At 38.8% G+C, this 14888-nt stretch overlaps 1 long non-coding RNA gene across 1 annotated transcript; it reads left to right on the top strand.

Moving 5' to 3' along the window:
- The first annotated feature begins 4599 nt into the window (after window positions 1–4599).
- On the top strand, window positions 4600–14298 carry LOC149441732 (uncharacterized). Its single transcript, XR_016307301.1, has 2 exons — window positions 4600–4727; window positions 13284–14298. It is a non-coding gene; the product is annotated as an uncharacterized LOC149441732 (long non-coding RNA).
- Window positions 14299–14888: the final 590 nt, after the last annotated feature.

Raw genomic sequence — 14888 nt, 5'->3', positions numbered from 1 at the left:
GCTATTTCTTTGCTCAATCACCTAAAACTTTATAAAAATGGTTAACAAATAATGAAATGGAAAAGAAGAAAAATGTCTAGCGTGCAATTCTTATTGATTAGTAATCCCATGCTATAGGATGCTGTCATGAATCAGCTGTCTAGTTCTTAGACAAGTGTTCTTCTGTTGAATATCATTAATTGCACAGTAGGTGTAATGCAAACATTTTGTATTGTTAAAGAGCGTCTTCCTATTAGAGTACCACAAAACTTTTATTTTCAAGACCCAGTAAGTCCTAAAAGATGTCCTGATATGAAGTGTAGCAGCTATGCTAATTATCTCAAGTGGCTAATTAGGTTGTTGCAGAGCTTTCCATGTTGTGCTGAGTATATTATGCTGTGCATATTAAGATGAGTATATGAGTATATAATGGACATGTTTCAGTGTGGAGCAGGGGCGGACTGACCATTTAGAAACTCGGGCACTGCCCGAGGGCCCGGGGTCAGTAGGGGGCCCCATGAGATGAAAAAGGGTACCTTTTTCATAGGGTTTTTTGAGTTTGGGCAAGGACACTGGTGTGGAGTAATATCAGGTGCTTTTTTAAGGAGAGAACCTAGCAAGGTCCCATTAAAAAGTAAAAAAGTTTGAAGAGTTCAGGGGTTATTAGCAAGTGATACTGAATTCAGAGATCAGTAGTATGCAGAGTTCAGGGGTCATTAATATATAACATAAAGTGTACAGGTCAGGAGTAAATAACACACAATGTAGAGGTCAGTAGTATGTAATACACTGTGCAGAAGTTAGTAGTATGTAACACACAGTGCAAAGGTCAGTAATATGTAATACACAGTGCAGAAGTTAGAAGTATGTGACACATAGTGCAAAGATAATGAGTAACTAACACACATGCCCCCCCCCCCCCAGCAAAAATACCCCCTTTCCAATACAAATATCTGCCCTACAAGCTAAAACATTGGTGCTTTCAAATGGTGGCATCTTCACAGATTTTATTACATTTACTCTTTCCTCAATGGCTGCAGCACCCATACCTGAGCAGAAATTAGTGAGAAATATCATGCTCCTTCTTCAGAACTCTTTCACTTTCTACAAATAAAACGTTGGATCACAACTATATTTTCTAATAAGGTCTTAAAAGCCAGCTCTGACTTTTTAAACTCATCTGCTTTCATACACCTCTCCCCTAAATTTATATCCATTATTTACACACAACTCAATTATTCTAGCAATCACATGAACCGCACCTATATTTCCAAATTGGAAAAATACCAGTAGTGCACCATAGGCAGAAATGACTGACCACAGATTTGGTCTACAATAGCCTCTTGCTCTAATATATGTATATATAGATGTATATATATTATAAACATAATTAAATCTGCATTAAAGACTAATTTGAGATGGTATATGGTCCTGTTATGCTTAGCGCTTCTGCATCCATCTCTCTTTTGTTATGCAGATGTTCGTCCCTGGATGAAGTTTTGCATATAGTTTGGACCTTCCCCATGCTTGCAAGATTCTGGACTAAGATTCTTATGCACCTGCAATCCCTGGGGGAGGGGGGGGGGGGTGTGGACAGGAAGGAGTTAGGTTGAGGCTGTTATCACCTATTACACACTCGGCTTGTATGGCGTGCAATAGCTGAGATTTCTCTCCTTGTTCTGCAGATTATATGGAGTCAGGTGGTCTCTTGGCCTGACCTGCAGCCTCAGTGGAATATACCAAATGGGGGACATAAATGCCAAAGCGGAGACCCTGAAGTTGGTTTAGGTTCACTTACAGTCCCTATTTAATTGCCCTTTCCCTTGGGTTTCTTAGTATGTTCTATTACATCCCAAGTCCTCACCAAATCCCAGTTTAAAGTGGCAACTTACATTTTACTAGTGACAAAAAAGTCTATAGCAAAAGCTTGGAAGAAACAGTTTACTTTGCGAGTTGATGAAAAGACGAATTGATGTCTTCTTTGTCATTGAAAAGCTTACTAGTATTCTTAAGGTATGGACCCCATGGGTAAAGTATGCTTCTCCCTCCATGTCTGTATTGAGTTACTTCTGCCTCTAGATGCCAAGCTTCATAGCCCCGGCTTGAGTGTTCCCGGTGTCCACTTCCCCCTTCTTTTTCCTACTTCTATCTCTCTCCAATTCTACTCATTTCTCACATTTCCTTATGTCTTCTCGTTGTGGAGATCCTTTTGTTTTCTCTGTCACACCTTCTTGATATAGTCTTTCCTATCTAGTTTGATTTGGTGACATATATATCCTGGTCAAAGTTTTGCTAGCCCCAAGACCATCCCATTAAACTATAGACAACCTTTATGATTCAAGCTCACTACTCTGAACATTATGGACTTTTTGTTACGCTTTTGAGTGAATTTACATAATTGGTGTCTATAACCCTAATGACTCATTGTGTATTGTTCATGTTTCTCTGTTTCTTCATGTCATACCTTATATTCTGAAACATTTCAATGAAATGTATTGAAAGTGAAAACATGAACTGTTTTAAAGTTGCCTGCAACCCAAGTAAGCTGAGTTGCTCTTCATCCATCACCACTGCTCTCTATCACTGTTATCAGCCCCACTAAAATCAGCAGAACATCAGCTAAAATACTGAAAGACACAGCAGCCAGGTAAGGCAACATGACCCATACCACAAAACGATAGTTGTTGCCTGAGCCACCAATTTTCAAGCCCATGAGTTGTCACGTGGGATTGGGGAGGCTCCTAAGCTTATATCAATATTGACGTCAGAAAGAAGTAATTCTTTTTTTAAGCCGAGCAGAACTTTGAAGGCTGCTATAACATTGCAGTTACAATCTGGTACTTCCTGGAGCCCCCTATGCAGTAGTAACTTTTTTTTTAAGAATAAAGTTTTTATTGAATTTTTGGCACACAAAAACAGTAGCAACAATTCTTTAGAAGTGTTTTGAGCAGTACAGGTATAAATTGTGGATTTCTATCATACAAATAAACCAGACAGTGAGGTTCTTATGGTTGGGAGACTATGTTCAGTGGCCTCAGCGTTAGAGGTTAGAGAGGTTTCTCACCTTGAAAACCTCTATGAAACTTCTTAATTAGGATTGTTTTCTAATGTTTAATTTTATTTCTATATGTTTGTGAAAATACCCGTTTTATTCCTCTACAAATCTTTTCCCAACTTATTTTAAATAAATAGTCACTCAAAGTAACAGTTTTTATGACAGCAAGCTTGGATCACAAACTCCAGTGAAAGACATAAGTGGGCTTCTAGCCAATCAGAACAAATAACCATGGGGCACACCTCTATGTATTTTCTTGCGTATGCGGCACAGTACAGCTTGCTCTCTGTCCATAGTGGAAAGAGAAACAATTCTATATATTGCCATTAAGTCTCAGTGTTCCAGAACTCCAGAGACAAGGAACGTCAGGGCATCATAAGTATTAGCATACTGCCTTTTCTAACAAAACTTTTATTCAGGGATCCAGATGAGAGTCAGCTTAAACTAACTGATGACGGAGAAAAAATTAGCAGAGTTATTATGTTTTATGAAATTTTAGAGAACTAACATATTTTTAATTTAACTGTATAAGAGCAAGAATAGAGGCATCTTTCAGACTTCAGGTTTGATGGCTGGCAGATCAGCTTAAAGTGAACCTGTGCTTTGCCCATCCCCAGGAATGGTTTGTGGTTGTAAAATAAGATGGAGAGAAAAAGAGGGATTCTCTTGCTTTAGGTCCAGGATCAATGGGCAGGAAATTTTCAGACATGGCTGGGAAACTAGAAAAATGGGACTGAAAATTGGGTGACTTGCATTTATTTGACAGACTTTACGGGGTTTATTTACTAAAGCTGGAGAGTCCAAAATCAGACTCCCTTCTGCATAGAAACCAATCAGCTTCCAGGTTTCATTGCCAAAGCTTCATTGAACAAGCTGAGGTTAGAAGCTGATTGGTTTCTATGCAGAAGGGAGTCTGATTTTGGACTCTCCAGGTTTAGTAAATAAACCCCTACATGTCTATAGTTCCTAACAGTCCTTCATTTAAAGGGACTCCAAATTTTCCCCTTTTGAATTCAAACTGCAAACTTTAGATCTTATGTACAGACCTGTATAAATAAAATTTAAATGCTAATAGGGTTATTTTATGCAAAATTATTGCATAGGGTATTTTAAAATTACTAGCATAAAGGAAAAGTAAGGGTGAAAAAAAGCACTGTTGGATTTAACTCTTGGAAGTCTGCATATTCAGAAGTGTGGCAAAGATGTGTACTTTGCATAAATATTTTGTGTTTTTTCATCACAAAAAAGTGTGAAGGTATAAATCAGTCTCTAGAGGAACCCAGTCATGTGCCCCTCTTTATTGCAAATATCCCTTTCTTTATATAGGGAAAAAAGCTCAAACTAAACACTTGATTTACTTTTAACAGGCTGCTGGAACTATTCCGCACTACTACTGAAGAATAAGCAATTTTGTATCCTACAGATATGCCATTCACAAATGTTATATTGCAGCAGCAATATGACTTGATATTTTGGATCATTTTCCCTACTGTGTAGAATACCTGGATGATCACTGATTTGTATAAAGTGTACAGACAGATCATATTAGAGGGAAGGGAGTGTGCTGGCTATGAGCAGTGAACAGCTGGGACAGAGCTGATTGCAGGGTGGACTCCACCTCTCCTGCTGCTTTCAGACACAACAGCTTCCTGGCCCTCTGGAAAGGATCTCGGTGCAAGCCCCTTCTTAAAAGGTACGTAGAGAAGTTTATTATGTAAACTCTGTTGGGGGGAATGTCAGCGGAGAAGTGACCAGGGAGGTCTGTGTGGCTGGTGATGTCCCATAAACAATACAGAGTTGGCTGAAAAGACAGCAGGCAGAATGGAAACGATACATACACTTTGCAATGAAATAAGGATGTTGCAATGATATAATTCCATTTATAATGAAAAAAGGCAAAATTGGTATGCTGTGTGGAAACATCTAAATCTGGGTCACTATTTGTTTGTATGAGGAAAAAAAAGTTATTTTAAAAATAGCAGAACTCCAGACAGGCAATAAAATGTTTACAGACACGGTGAAAGAAGATATCTCTGCTTGATGTTATGTTTTCAAAGCCCTCGTTTTGTCACTGACGTCCCTCCGCCAAAGATGATTAACTGGTCAGATCTAAGAAGGTGACACTTGCAGATAAATATTGACAATGTTGATGCTCCTCCTGTCTAAAGTTGATGTGGCATTCCCTGCTTAGTGTGTAGATAGGTCCCGAGAATGACATAATTATAGTCTGCCTCCGTTGGGCTGTTGCTGGGAGGAATCAGATTATTGGGCAGGAAAGGGTGGCAAATTGCTGCAGGCACCTAGAGGTAATATCCCTGCACCAACCTTCCTACCATGACTGAATCTTGGGCCGTTTTGACAGGCAAGGCTGCATGTGTTGGGGATTGTGGCTAAGCACTGCCCCCCACACATTCCAATTGGTCCATCACTACAAAGTTTTGCCTGTCAAATAGTTTTCTATATCCACCCGCCACCTCTGTCTATCAAACCTAAGGAATGTTGGGAACCTGAGTTCTGGCGATTGAGTCAACATCACACATCAGCCCCATTTGTCATTTGCTAAGTTCATCATCTGCATCATTCCCTCCTTAACACGCTGCAAAAGAGTAAATGGGACTTTAGGCCTCATGCACACAGGGCATTTTTGCAGCCACATTTAGGGGTGTCAGGCGTTTTTTTTAATGCTTCTAAATGGCCCTCCATGTTATTCTTTGTGTCCATGCACACATAGACTTTTAGAAGCAGTAGCATTTACAGCAGGAAAAAATTCCAGGGACAGTGCGTCCAACAACAGTTGCGTTTTGGCAGATAAAACACTTGACGCAGCTAAACGTGCCTAAGCACTTGTTAACACTAGGCATGTTTAGCTCTTGAGCGTTTATTAATTTCAATGGCCAGAATAAATTGTTGTTCTGGCCAATGAAATTAATTAACGCCCAAGCACTAGACACTTGTAAACGCGTGTAAAAGAGGTAGACACTTTGACAAGTATCAAGCGTTTTTTCTGCAAAACTCTGCTGCCAAGAGGAGGAGCATTTTTAAAATGTCCTGTGTGTATGAGGCCTAAATGTTCCTTATGAAAGATCCTCAGTGGGTACTCAGTGCCTGACTATATGAATACTTAGTGCATATACATCTTCCACAAGTAAGAAGCCAGGTGGAAACTGTTAATGTTAAATTTTCAGTGTTTCAGAATTATAAATTGAAATGCAAAGACATTTCAGAACTGGCATTATAATATATTGACAAATCTTGTAACATGTTGCTGTTATATATGGTCCATGTGGAGACAGCCCTAGTCAACTAAGAACCTACAATCCAGCTGGCCGACCAATAATTATTATTTCCCATAGTCCGCTATCAAAGCACCCCACCCTAAGGCAGGCCATAGATTATGCAAGTTTCTTTCCTGAAACCACGGGTTGCAGGGAAGAAAATTGCGAGATTCCCCCAGCAACACAGTCAGTGTGGATGGGGGAATCCCGCCTACTGAGTTATTGTGTTCTCCTGTTGGAGGCTGTCCCTGCCGAGAGAACACAATGATTATTGCTAGCAGCTATAGCTGCTAGCAATAATCACATACTAAAAATCAGACATGCTGGTTGTACCCAAGTTTATCTATCGGCCTTCCCATTGGTTGTACCCAAGTGTTGAACAACCAGCCTTTCCATAGATGGATTGAATCTCAGACGATCCTTGCTAAACTGACCGCTATTCGATTCGTCCAGCTTAAATCCTGTCACCATCTTTGATTATGGGGGGGTGTAAACACCTAATACGGTGCAAGGAATAGTCCTGGCTGCAATAACTGTTTTTATTTATATATATATATATATAATTTTTTTTCATTTGCATCATGCTTGTTTTATGGTATTCTCCTATAATTTACAATCTTACTCTTAACTGATCATGCTGGCAGAGAGAATAAATAAGTGTTTCAGTCTTAAAAGCCAAGAGAAGAACACACCACAAGACAAAAGCTGCATGTGAACATGTGTAACTTCTACTAAAACCGTTGACAGAATTTTCCTAGTGTACTAATATCACATCACGTCATCATAACACAATGCAAAGGTTCAGAAAGTAACCAGTGTTGTCCCAGGTGTTATAGGAGATAAAGCCTAAATGAGAGTTCAGTGCTTTATGTAACATGAGTCATTTTACACCTAAATATAATCTCATAAAACACAATCACGTTTATGCATTTACTGCGTGTGCATTGGGCATATTGGACTGAAGCGCATATCATTTATAATAATATATATATACAGTATATATTATAAATACGTGCTTTCATCCAATATGTGCATTAACATGGTTGTATTTTATATTTATCAACCTGCAATGGGTATATCTGAGTAGCATGTTGCCACTACTGCTTTGCTTATCCCAGCATGCTCTTCTGAACAGCTAAATGTCTGGACTAAACCTGTGATATGAGAAATACAGGAGCTGTCATTGCTGTCCTCTCATAACCAAATATGTTAGATGCCTGGATAATATGCTGACACCCTAACTCCAAAGTTTCTGAGTCAATGACCTGCAACAAATATACAAATCAAAAAAGTCAGGAAAAAGTTGCAAATCTTTCTCTCCATACATCTTCTGGACCAGTGGCTCAATGTAGCCAGCCAACTAGCATGTTCAACAATGGCAGCCACCATGCTTTTTATGGCATGTTCACTTTAAGTGGATCTATACTTGGAACTTGCATGATTTGAATGTTTGCCAAATTATGTAAATGCCAACTGTATAGAAAAAAAAGTTCAACTGCCAATTTAAATGACAGATATTGTCTAATAGGTATAAGTGACTAGCTGTAAAATCTATAATGTTTTCTAAAACCATCCAAAATATAACATAACAGAAGAAATCGTACAGTAGTCCCTTTAAAAAAAAAAAAGCTGCAGAAGACTTTTGAAACTGATTATGAAACTGAATACTTCTAAGGGGTTTACAATGGGAAAGTACAGCCTGGTTTGATTGCTGTCACCAGTTAAAAAATTGGGTCTGTAGCTTTGAGTGAAGTCAGGGCAACAGAAGGAATAAACATTTTCACCTATAATCTTCTCTTAATGGCCACAGGAGTGGATGCTCATTCCCCCCCCCCCCCCAACACCATTTTAAAAGCAAATGTCTTGAGTTTTTAAGTACTTTCCTTTGCACGTTTTACTGCAACAATAAAAGAAGAGCTTCAGCGTTTTTGAATTCCTTAGGGAGGGTAAACTTTTAACTTCTAAGGATCCCCAAATAATGATTATCTGCGTCACATACTTAATTTGCTTGTTAAATACTCCAAAAATGTTCACATGCTTAGCGGACATGCTGTGAAGTTCTTACTTAACCCTTTTACTACCTTCAGGAGTCACACGTGTTTAAAAAAAGTTCAGGCATCATGCTTTACACCTATGTTTCTATTGGTTTGAACTAGGATTAACGTTTGAACGATTGTAAATAGCTTATTCTAGGCAAATAGGCTGATTTAGAAAAAAGTAGCTTTATTCACTTACTCCTCTGAGCCTGGCTTGACATCAAACACCCAGTCATGTGCAGTGGAAATTAAAACAAGAACTTCCAGTGAACATGATTGATGTTTATTTTCTCCGGACTGTGCAAAAAAATGACTCTTTTAGTAAATCAACCCCAAAGTTGCATTTTATTGAGAAACAATATGCAAAATGCAGTAGGCTTAGAGCAACCAATCGGCTATGATTTTACATTATTTTTTAAATGGCAAAAAGCTGATTTCCTGAGATGGGAGACCAAGAATGCCTTTTCTTTGCACGATTCTTTTTAAGAAGAAGAAGAAATATATTTTTAAGAGATGCGCTGCGTTTTTAAATGAATGCCTGGAGGTCAGTCCAGTGAGAAAAGCTATTTTGTGAAGTTCATCTTTACAATGGCTGTTTGCCCTGTGTTAATTTGTTAATGGTGCTTTCCCTGAGCCAGACAGCCAGGCAAAGTGCTGCTTGTTGTATATTCTAGTATCTGCTTGCTGATAGGTAGTGCCTTCCTGCTGTAGCTTATTGGCTGTGAAATCCCCATCAGTAGTTCTTTGATGGCATTTCCAGATGCTTAAGTACCTGCACCTTCCAATACTGGGAGCGAGATGGTGGATTTTACAGCACATGTCTTTCTTTGTATTTTGTGGAAAATCTACTTTTATTTATAGAGGTAGCTATTGTACTTAGCAGAAGTTACCTAATATAACCTCAAAATGCATGCCTTACATATTAACAGATACAGGCACATTTATTAAAGCAGTTCAAAAATCTAAAGTTATGTACAGAACAATGAAAGATACTTGGTTGCTAAGAGTTATGCTCTTTGAACGGTACAATCCCCCTAGTTAAAATAAGCCTGTACAGTAAACTAGCTGAACTGCATCAAAAGATATAGCAAAATGCATAATACTCAAAGCTAAAACTGCAATAGATAACATGTATTAACAGTATCAGTAGGTTGATGCATTAATACAACAGAAAATAGAAACAGAGAGAGGAATTCTCGTTTGCGTATAAGCCTTGAGACTTAATTATACATATTATATATATATATATATATATATATATATATATATATATCTGCATCCGTCTTAATGAATGGATTGCACCTACCAGTCTGGTTGTTGTCCCTTTAACTTGCTCCTGCAGGCTCAGAATGAGCAGAGGATGTCTCCTCTCTGCATTCAGCATGCCAGACAAAAAAAAGCCCATGCTATGCTAATCCTTCAAACCCACCAGGGATAATAGTGAGAATCCAGCGTCCACATGATAAGGGAGCCAGCAAACTGTTTGTTATTGCTGCAGATGTTTAGTAATAATGGCTAAAGAATGCACGCCAGTAACTCCTTACTGCAGTTTAAACTCTTGTACCAGACAACTGAGTGAGATCATTTATAGAATTTAGAGTTCAGCAGAATCCTACTTGGCAATGTCGTTTGACAAGTGTAACTTTAGAAAACATCGCGATCAGCCAGCATTAACTAAAAAAATAAAATCGACTCAAATTAGTTTATCTGCTTAAACTGCAGAATTTAGACAGCAGCTTTAGATAACATTGTAAGCAATGGATGTCAGTTATAACAGGTAGGCAATCTACAGTTTCCTAAAATGACTTGGGGCATTCATTTGGCTTTGCTCCCTTGGAAAGAAAGTTAGCAGCTGAAGGTGGAATGTAAAGTGCAGCCAGCAGGCGGCGCTATGAGTTCAGAAAGTGCTGGCTGCTGCAGAGGTGACTTTTGACTCTCTGGGTACCATGTAGCAGTAGTCCTCCTCATGATGCCCCAAATCACAACATTTCAGACACCTTTCAACATCCCACCGAAAAATGTCTCCAACTATTTCCCTTAGGCATAAGTCAAATTTTAGACATCCCATGAAGACCTAGTCCTTCTGATAACATGAATAAAGCCAGAATAGCCAAAATGCACATAAAAATAAACATGAGATAAAAGCAGGAATAAAACGTAGAAATAAAAACAGTTCACTTACTTCTCATATTTTGTCTTGCTTGGTAGACGCTTGTTTTCTGTCCTGCAAATGTTCTTGTGGTGGTGTTTTAAAAAATTTTGGATGTTGTTATTTTTTTGAAATTTGTTTCTTTTGGCTATCGCAACAATTTGTCCCGCTGTTTATCCTTTCTAGTGCCGTTTCCTTTGTCTGTCAGTGTTCTACTTTAATTCACCTGCTGCCCAGCTCTGAGGTAGGAGTTGCAGCCAAAGCAAATAGGAATTCCTGCGTTCACTAGTGACAACGTCTCATCCAGGGAGACAGGGAGTGTGAGTGACTTTAGTGGGAATGTGTGTGTGAGCTTGTGAACTTACACCACTACAAATTGGGGGTTTATATACACCACTGATGAAGGAAAGCAAGTCGCAGTATTTGTATGTGTGTTTTTTCAAAAGATGACACATCTTGAGTCACATCTTTTCCATTGAGAAAAAAAAATACCCTTACCCAGACCCCTCCTTCCTAAAAGTTGAATTTGCATGGGCGGCATGCATTAAACAGCTATGACACACTCTCCTAAAATGTACTTGCTCTCTTTAAGATGTACGTACGTCGAAAGGAGGGAGGCTTCGGGATGGAGCAGAGAGGGGGGGAAAGGTTGATAAGGTCATTGAAGATACACTGTCCTATCCCCATGCCTGAAATACTGTCATTCATACAGGAGATTGTGTTTTATTAGGTGCACAATAACACACAAGCTAGATCAGCAAATCATTTAGACATGGACATGCTAGAAAATATTCATTCTGAAGATGGCAAAAAAATAAAGTTAAAGCTGAGTTGAAACTTTCTAAACTAAGTTCCAGGCAGGATTGGTGGTTAGGTTTCTTATTCCCAGGGATGACATAATACAATTCATTTATTCAGATAAAAATGAAAAGTTTTTGTTGATTGTACTGAAAAAAAAAATTAATTTTTTAGAAAGTTTATACATTTTTTTTTCAATTAATTTTGGTACGTGTCTGTGTGGGTAATGATGGATTGGCACAAATGCTTCCTGACAGTCTGCAGATATCTGCGACCTGCACCTGGGCTCCTGTCCACAGTTTGCTCTTTAGTATTTATCTTTCATGATCAGTGTTAAAGAGACCGGTATTGCTACGATAGATATTAATATGTTTAGGTACAAAGTGGCCTCAAATGATAAAATATCTTTAATGCAAATAAACAGGATTTTTTATGGTGAAAATGTGTTCATACTGGGCCCTATTTAGCGCACTCTAATGGGATGTAAGGCATGCTGAAGTGGCCTTTCAAGGAGTTTTAGAGCATGTGATAATATAGCTTGAGAGACCACTTTAATACACCCTAAATCTATATAAACATTAGGGAAACTTTTTAAACTGGCGGACCCGATCGGACCTTTCATTATTCACTATGGAAAGAGGGATGTAAACTGGCATGTGTTCATTTACACCAGCCTGCATTTGATCTGATCCGATCTGCTGAAAATGGGGGATGGGGGATCCATTCCCTATCCGTCTAGCGAGTCAGACAGGATGACAGTCGGATGTAAATGAACAGGCGGTGCATTTACATCAGACCGCCCATAGAGAACAGCGGTCAGTGACCGTGTCCGCTCTGTATAAGTGGAGCGGACACAGACATGTCATCCACCTGCCCAACGGGGATCAGCACACAGATTCCCTGCTGAGCAAGGCGGATCCACTTGGTGGAGTCCGCCCGTATGAAGGGGCCCTAACACTAAATTTCCTTTATTTGCTGCCATTTGGTCGGGAATATACCATTCAAGACATTCTTTTTTATTGTCTGCTTGACAAATACAAAAGAAAAATAGCTGTTCATCAAGCTTGAAACCTTGTGAGATGATAACCTCTGCCACTGGACAGCTATCATTTAGCATGGTTATCTCCATGGACTATAAAACTCCTCCTCCTGGAGGAGAGGGCAGTGTTATGCAGTCCTAACACACTCCCTTGCCTAGGGTGAAAACGCTGCTCAGAACATTTATTACCCTAGGACAGGAAGTGTGTTAATGGCAGTATTTACAGGGTTGAAATAAAGGAAAAAAATGTATTAAAAAAGAAAACTAATGCAGCCACCAAACCACAGGGACCGGTAAGCTGAAATACTATCAGTTTTTTTCTTGGGTTTTTAAGTGTTGTCATAACTCACAGATTCAGGATTATAATTTTTTTTATTAGGAAGTTGTTCTCTTAACACAGAATGATTCTTACCTCTTTGTTTTCCAGTTAATATTTAACAGAGCGGTCACTTAAAGTGTTTCTAGAGGCAGAAGGTTTTTTTTTTACCTTGATGCATTCTATGCATTTAGGTAAAACAATCTTCTGCATGAAGAACCCCCCCTTTAAACTTACCTTAGTCCGATCTTGTTCCAGTGATGTGTACTGCATGTGTCAATCACAGCCAGAGAGGAGAGGCGGGGCCAAGCCACGCTGTGTGTGTTAATGGACACACACAGCCAGCTCGGGAGCGAGCACGCACTCAGCGGGGGGAGGGGCCAATAGCGCTAGTGGGGGACCAGAGAAGAGCAAGATCGGGGCTGCTCTGTGCAAAACCTTTACACACAGCAGGTAAATATGACATGTTTGTTATTTTTAAAAAATATTCTGCTGTTAATTAAATAAAATGTTTTATTTTTTGGGTTTGCAATACTATTTCAGATTATACTTCCCTTTCATGCCAAAATTGATGATTTTCAATATTGTTTGCACTCCAATGTCTTCAATACTTACATATGTATTTTTCCATTATAGGCTACTATTGGACTTGCCATGTTTTTGAAGAATATGACATACCTGAAGTCTGGTGTTCATGCTTGCAGTGATAAAAAATTGGTGTAGCCCCCTCCTCCACCTCACCATACATTGCTTGTAATCATTTCAAATGATTTTCCTTTATGTCTTTATTAAGATCACAATACTTCTTTCATGTGAAACTGCTTAAAGTGACACTAAACTCTATCACTTAAAAAAAAATCTATTTGAGCATGTATTCTTAACTTGAAGAAGTACCTTCTATTGCCTCCTCCAAATCTACAACCTTTTATTTATTTATTTATTTGTGCTGCTGTGATCTGATTTCCTGTTAGAGGGTGGCTACGTGCGTTCTCCATAGTCCCATTGTATGTGAGAACATGCTCTCTTGCTCGCTCTCAAGATGGACTGTGGGTTATGGGATTTGTAGTGTGCATAGAGTAATGTACCTGTCCCCAACTACAGTAACATGCACTCATGGAGAACATTACAAGGAAGAAAAAAGATACAGTAAGAATTTTTTTTTATTTTTTATAAAAGTAGATTACAGGACCATTAGGTAATGGATATGTATGGATATTTTAGTATAAGTATATTTATTTATTATTTATTACAGGTACTTATATAGTGCCATCAATATAAGCAGCTCTTTACATATATATTGTACATTCACATCAGTCCCTAACCCTCAAGGAGCGTACAATCTAAGGTCCATAACTCACATTTTAGGTTCAATTTAGAAAGGATCCAATTAATCTACCAGCATGTCATTGGAGTGTGGGAGGAAACCGGAGTACCCGGAGGAAACCCACCCAGGCACAGAGAGAACATGCAAACTCCAGGCAGGTGGTGCCGTGATTGGGATATCATCACTTTAGGGCATTAGGTATTCTGATTCTAGAAAATTTGGCATACTTTGCAAGTAAGAATTATAATGAAAAGTATTTGTCATGTTAAAATAAAAGAAAATATTTTTAAAGAGAAGCTCCAGAAGAAATAAACATTTTCAAGTGGTCATAGTGGCTGATGTCTTCCAGTAAGATCTGTGTTATTTGATGCCATGTTATATTCTCACATCTCAAGTACAATCAGATCCTAAGACTGTAGCACCTCACTTCAGGCTTTTCAGATTGTTTGGAGATGAGAATTCTGGTTAGCCAGGGCAAAGGAGACTCTGATCTAAAGGTAATTCCTTAGGAAAATGACACTGGCAATAACTGGCAGGTTTCTGTATGTAATTTTCACTGTCTTCAAGGCTTTCCAGTAGCCCAGAAAGATCATTTATGCTAAGACCTTCTTCCTTTGTTAAAGTCAGAGACCAGACTTGTCCTCTCTCAAAACCCAGTCCTTACTATTGGTCCAAGAGTAGAGGAACTTAGAGCTGCACCAATACTAAATCTAATCAGTTTGCAACTTATTCAAAGTATGAGAAAATCTTCCGCTGGAAACAGGGTATATCACTGACGCATTTTGCCCATAATTGGGCTTACTCATAGAGGATTCCTTTATAATTAAGCCCAGTCAGGGGCAGAGCCTGTGTCCGACAGTAGATGATCTCATTCTTTGGACAAGGAAACATGTACTGTGACATATTGCGTGACTTGC

This window comes from Staurois parvus, unplaced genomic scaffold (assembly GCF_062004578.1).
Source record: "Staurois parvus isolate SC_StPar_1 unplaced genomic scaffold, SC_StPar_1.0 ptg000953l, whole genome shotgun sequence".
Classification (NCBI taxonomy): domain Eukaryota; kingdom Metazoa; phylum Chordata; class Amphibia; order Anura; family Ranidae; genus Staurois; species Staurois parvus.
The sequence above is the reverse complement of the archived record's forward strand: the minus strand, read 5'-3'. Positions and strand labels throughout refer to the sequence as shown.